The sequence below is a fragment of the Rhea americana genome, unplaced genomic scaffold (genome assembly GCF_003343005.1).
Source record: "Rhea americana isolate MKP2758 unplaced genomic scaffold, rheAme1 scaffold_82, whole genome shotgun sequence".
NCBI classification, from domain to species: Eukaryota; Metazoa; Chordata; class Aves; order Rheiformes; family Rheidae; genus Rhea; species Rhea americana.
Window position 1 is genome coordinate 2535807 of NW_028187001.1, and position 6529 is coordinate 2542335.

A 6529-nucleotide genomic window follows, 5' to 3' on the forward strand; every position below is an offset into this window, starting at 1 on the left:
AGGCCGGCGGGTAACGGCGCGGCGGGCGAGGCGTGTCCTACCCGCGCTCCTGTCAAACGCGGCCCCGGCACAGGGTCACGGCAGGGGGCCGGCACGGGGGGGGGCCGGCTCCGCCGCCCGCACCGACAGCGACACCAGCCTCCAGCGCAGCCTGGCTGCTCTGGGGCACCAGGCGCCGCCGCAGCGGCCCCCCCAGCCCGCTGCTCGCCGGGGAGCCGCCACCTCCCCCGCGGCGCGGCGCTTTCTTTGTGGACGGCAGGAGGAGCCGCCCCGCAGCGGCTCCCGCACCGTCGCCCTCCCAACCGCGTGCTCCTGCCCCGGCCTCCCGGCAGGTTCCCCCGAGGGGAGCCGGGCCCCGCCGCCGAGAGCAGCGTGCGGCGCCGGAGCCGAGGGCAGCCCCGGCCGGACCTGCTGCTGCCTCCTTCCGAGAGGAGGGTCGGGGAGGCAGGGGTGAGGGGAAGGCGCCGCCGCCGCAGCCGCTCTCCTTCTCSGTCGCGGCGGAGGTGGCGGTGGGAGCCCGGGGAGGGGGCGCGACCCCCGCCTCGCCTCCCTTCCTCTGCCGCTCCGACCCGCTCCGGACCCCCAGCGACGTGCGCTGGGCCGCCGCTCACCGCGGAGCGGCGGGCGGAAAGCCGGTCGCCAGCGTCCCGCGGCGGCTCGCGAGCCTGTCAAGCGGCTCCTGCCGTCGCACGCCTCACGCCGCCGCCATGTTCCGGGGGCACCGCGCATGCCCGGCAGCGGCACCGGGGGCGCCGGCCTCCCCCCACCTACCGCCCCCGCCGCGGGGGGAAGCCCCGGGCCGGGGAGGGGGGAGGAGGCTACCGCCAGCCGCGCCGCGGGGAGAGGGGGGGCAGCCCCGCTGGCAGCCCCGCACCCAGCCCGTACCTGCGGGTGGGGTCCCGCGAGGCGTCCYCAGCTCAGGCGCGGCCGGTCCCGCCGCCTCGCCTCGCCTCAGCGCGGCCGCCCCGTCTGGCGGCTCGCCTAGCCCCTTCCGCGGGCTGCCCTCCCCGTCAGCTCTCCTCAGCCGCGGCCGCCCGCTTCCCTCCCCGCGCTCTGCCCGCGTTCAAATCTGGCGCCTTTCCCTCCACGGCCGCGACGCGGCGCGGAGCCATTTTGCGGGGCGGGGGGGGCAGGAGGCGACCCCCGCCCGGCTCCCCTGAGCCTCCTCGGGGGCGGCTGGAGCGGCGGGGAGGGTTCGTAGGAACGGCAAAACCCGCCGCCCGGCCAAATGTCACCGTCGCCTTTGCCGCAGGGAGGAAGGGAAGGAGCTGCGCTCGCCAGAGCAACGGCCACCGGCAGCCGTTGGCGTCGGTGCCAGGCGCCCTCTGCGGTGCCGGGCCCGCTCCGGCTAAGGAAAAGAAGTTACCTCTAGGCAGGTATTTACATCGGAAGTTTCAGTGCAAATGGTTAAAATCTGGCAAATTTACGAGCAACTAAAGGCAAAGTTTTATAGTAGGGGATGTCAGCCGACTGTCGTAATACATCACGGCTACAGCTGTAATTCATGATAACTATACATTTGTTTTGAATGTGCAGTTGGTATAGAGGTGTAACTACCAAGGCCAATGCCGCTGTGTTAATAATACGTGCATGCACAGGATCACAGTCATAGAATGCATATTAACATTGCACATCTACTGGAGGCATTTTCTGCAGTCATTAGAGATAATTCATAATTCATAAATATTTCATAGCATTTGAAAAGTACTTCCTTGGTATTATAGGAGGGTGAGTCCCCGTTTTGTAAGTTACAAGTATTTTAATTCAGATCCCTAGAGGCATGTAGAGAATTCATCTCTAATCTTACTAAAGTTTGGGACTTTCTGTGCCTAAGTGTCATCTTCACTGCCTGTATCACTCAAAAGTGAAATTTTAAATCCAAAACTAAATTAAGATCATGAGAGTGAAGTCCGTGGGTGTTTTTAATGAAAAAAGAAAACACAGAAATAAGAGGAAACCCAAATGTATACCCCAAAACCCCACAAATGTTCTATATGAAAGTCAAATTCGTACAGATCACATTAATATCCTGCCTATGTTGTAAGTGACTACTCATAATTCATTTTAAGCATTCTCCTAAGTAGTAAATAGTTCTTCAGAAGCACAAGGAAAACAAGTGCTTGCCACAAATCAGGAATGTTTAGACAATGTAAGCGAAATGAGTAAAAATATGCAAATCAAAGTGATTAAAAAGCATACACAAGAAAGGCAAACACTGAAATTGCCGTGTGTGTGTATATATATATATATATACACATCTGTTTATATATATATATATATATATATATATATATATAAAAAAAATATGTACATAAAATCCTTATAATGATAGCCAGGTATGATGTGCTAATAACAAATAGATTGCTGTTTAACTGAAAATACTTTCCCTTTTCTGTCATATTAAACTTCTGTAGGAAAATAAAAGAAAGCTCCTGCCCTTTTTTAGAGATGAATACAGAAATATGTCAAGATTCACAGAATAACTCCATGGGAGAGACAGAAGAAAAGAAAATATATTTTTAAGATATGTTTTAAAATCAGGCCAATGCTAGATATAACATCTGAAGAATTCATTCACTGTGAGCCACTGGGTGACCATACCATTAGTTGCTACAGCTATTGTTGCAGAGCCTGTCAAATGTGAACAGATACAGTCCTTGACCTGTTCATAATTTTCCCAAGAGATAGAAATCAGGAAGCCTGAGAAGCATTAATCCTGCTATTTAGACCCCTGATGTTGTGAAACTGAGAATCAGCAATAGACATAAGAATAAATGTCTACAAGATCACAGAGCATATCACCAGTAAAAAGATTAAGAGCAGAACAAAAGAAAACTCTTTTAAAGCTCTCTGCTAATCTAGGAGCCAAATGGGTACACAGTGCTTGCACATGTGTCTTTCACCTACTAGCTATAGCTCATGCAAAGCAAACGATTTCCTTACAGAATCATTAGAAAAGGAATAAGGAGTCCTGCTTGCTTCCATTTTCTAGCAGTATGATGGGATAGTTTTCTGGAGAATCACTAGACACCTTTCATCAGCCTTTAAAGGTATTAAACTGAATTACCTGGGTTACAAGTGCCAGGCAATTTTTAAGCTCCGATTAGTCTTTACAAAGGCAGATAGTTAAATGTGTGTGTGCACGTGTATGTACACACACACACACACATATATATATATTTGGCTTTACAGTTTCTTTGTMGGAAGAGTCCCTGATTTTAGAAAGGAGCAATAACAGCAAAATAAAAACAAGATGTTTCATGGAGGTAGACTCCAATGAATTCATAATACTCTTTTGTGTCTGGGAGGTACATGCAAATTAAAAAGATGTTTAAAGAGAGCTGGCAATTCCTCAAATAAAGAATATTGTAAGTGTAAGTGAATGCTATCCTTCCACACAGAAAACATAAGGAATATAGTAAAAGCTGTCACAATGTCTTCCTGAACTTCAGACACAGGAATGAAGTGTACAGAATACAGAAGTTGGGTCAGGTTACTTTGGACAACTACAGAAGTGTAGCCTGATCATGCAGGATGAAAATAGAAAAAACGAAGGCACAAAATAAGATTCAATTAGCAAGTGACATTGGGAATAACAGGAAATCATTCTGTCTGTGTATATTACTGGAAATGGAAAAGATCGAGCAAATGATTACTTCACTGTCAGACAGAACTGGAAAGTTATTGACTGATGACACAGAGAAAGCCAAGCTTTTTAGTATTTTTTTTTTTACCTATTCTTGATTTTAAAAGTCAGTTGTTATTAATATTAGGGAGAACAGTAGAATTTCAGAAGTGACTATCAAAGGACCAAGTGGGAGATTATTTACAAATTAGCTGCTTCCCAGTCAGCTGGGCTTAAAGATCTGGCTGATGAAATCTCCTTTAGCAGTGTTTATCTTTGAGAATTTATAGTGGAGGAATATTAGAGGAAAGAAAAGGACAAATAGTATTCCTGAAAAGGAGGGAAAGGCGAGGTTGGAAATTATAAACCAATGCATTTCAATGCCCAGAAAAAATACAGAAGCATACATAAGCAAACTGTCTGTAAGCACCTATAAGGCAACGAATAACAGCCAACATAGCTTTGTGAAGAAGAAAAGATGTCAAAGAAATCTAGTATTTCTTGCAAAACATCAGAGGAATTGTCAGTGGATGAAAAATATTGGATGTTATGCATCTTGACTTTGATAAGTTTTTTGACACAATATCGTAAGAAATTCTTTAAGCAAACAAGAGAAACAGAATCTAGATGAAGATATTTAAGGATCTGCTACCAGTGGCTCGCTGTCAAAATGGAAGGGTGTTATACTCAACAATGGTTCAGAAAACATATTTACAAAACTGCAGATAATACCAAACTGTGAGGCTGTATGCTGGAGGATAGATGTAAGATTTAAAAGCATTTTCACAAATTAGAGACAGAAGCTGAAAATTGAGGGTAGTATTCAACAGGGATAAAGTGCATGCTACTGAGCTGAGGCAGGAATGATCAGTTATACAAATAGAAAATGGGGAACTACTGGGTGTTCTGCAGAAAAAGATCTGCAATTATGTGCAAAAGCAAAAGATCTATAATTATGTGAATCATAATCTGAACACAAGGTGACAATGTTAGTGCTGCAGTGAAAAAGTCAAGGGATATAGAAACAGAGGCACAGCTTCTTTGTGAAACAATTAGTCTGCTTTAGGTGGCCCTCGAAAAGGTCAACAACAGTGGTCTGTCTGGCTTCAAGAAACGTATAGACCATGAATAATGTAGAAAAGAACTATTAGAATGATAAGATATTTAGAAAATATGCCCCAGGAGAAAATTCTAAAAAAAATAAGGGAGAGGGAAGAGGAGTTTAGACTGATGGTGGAAGGCAGAAGAACATAGAATAGATGCATAGATACAGATACAAATATGTATCAGATACTTAAAAGTGCTGTAAGGAGGAAGAGAACAATTTACTCTCTGGGTGGGTCAAGAAAGAATAGATGTAAAAAGCATGAAGAAAGATTCAGAAATAAAAGCTTTCAGATTGTGAGGATAGGGAAGAAAGTTGACTGGGTGGTTGTGGRGCCTTTGACATTGGACTAAGAGCAGTTAGACAGCTATCCGTCAGAAAAGGAACAGATAGACTCACCTTAGGCTAGGAGATGGACTGAGTGACCTTCCAAGGTCCCTGCCACCTCTATGATTCAATGAATATAAGCTTTCTTTAAGGACGTTTAAAAGAATCTGCCTCTTCAGGGAAAGGATTTTTGTTTCTGCAACAATGAACATACTGTTAGCTTCCAAAAATAAATTGTTTCAGTAAAAATTTTAAACTGCCTTCATAATTTCTGAGTTTTCCATCATTCTAGCTGTCACAATATGATAGTCCTGTATAAGTAAGTATATTGTAGAGATACGAGAAGTTGCACAATTGCACTATGTGGAGCGCACCATAATTTAGACATAAATAGGTTTGATTTATATGTGAATTCAACAGAAAATGTAGATTTATTTCTGAAAGCAAGATATCATTTTGTTCTTTCCTGACAAATAAGCTTACTTTTTTCAGAGTAGAAAAATTATGCTGAGTGGGAATGTCTGAATAACAGCTTCAGAAATCTTCCAGGGCCCAAAGTATGACTTATTCTTTCTGTAACATTTTTTTCTTTCTTTTTTCTTTTCTGCCTACTTATAGGAAACGCCATCACCTCCTTCACAAATTTTAAGCTGTGTAACTTAAGAACAGAAATAATTATAGATGACAAGTGTAAAGAACATTCACTGCAACTATGTTAAGTAACTACATTCAAATGTTCTAAAATAGTTTCTTCTAATGCTGTTGAGTTATACTATGTACATAATGTGCATAGATATGCATGCAGGAGCTGATTATATTGAAAGAAAAGGAGTCATGTTATTTTCATTTGCATGGCTGCAAACCTGAAAATAGCTTCTCTGACGTACCAGAACCTTGGCCACACTAGTTGTTAAAATATTATAGCGTTAGTTAGAAGTTGATAGGTAGGGGGGGAGAGCACAGAGGAACTGATTTCAAATATATTTGAGCTATGAATAATCTTTTGCCATTGAAAGGATAGTAATTAAAATTTACCCAGGAAGGGGATATGAATTTACATTCTTTGTTTTTGTATTTACATAGGCTGCATGCTTCCTGCACAATATCAAGCAAAAAGAAAAAGATGCTAACTTGCAAAATGTCAGGGACAAAAACATGTGATAGACTTGTACTAAAATAGAGGATAAAATTTGAAATGATAAGGAGGCTCTTTTTACTGACAGCTGTTAAGTTCTCTGCAGCTTCAGGCTGCTTCTTGGTTAGGTAAATAACATGCAGGGCTAGGCAGGTATTTGTTTTTTCTTCCCTAAGATTTTTCCTGTTTCAGATACTTTTTCCATCTTTATTCAGGATAAAAACCCAAAATCTTAAGCATATTCATAAACTCTAATGTTTTCACATAAATAACCTTACATTTGAATTGAAATTTTGTGAATCAAATGCTTTCAGAACTTTTGATTCAACATGTTGTA

The 6529-nt window shown here is 44.0% G+C and overlaps 1 protein-coding gene across 4 annotated transcripts in view; it reads right to left on the reverse strand.

Annotated features, from left to right (window-relative positions):
* SCML2 (Scm polycomb group protein like 2) overlaps positions 1 to 1089 on the reverse strand; it is a 75434-nt gene extending 74345 nt beyond the window's left edge. For 3 of the 4 annotated variants that reach the window (XM_085323092.1, XM_085323091.1, XM_085323088.1), the window contains exon 1: positions 886 to 1089. The gene's annotated coding sequence lies outside the window, so the exon portion shown is untranslated. Of the gene's footprint in view, positions 1 to 611; positions 722 to 885 lie in introns of those variants that run through there. The other variant, XM_085323089.1, reaches the window with a different exon arrangement.
* Between the last annotated feature and the right edge of the window lie 5440 nt (positions 1090 to 6529).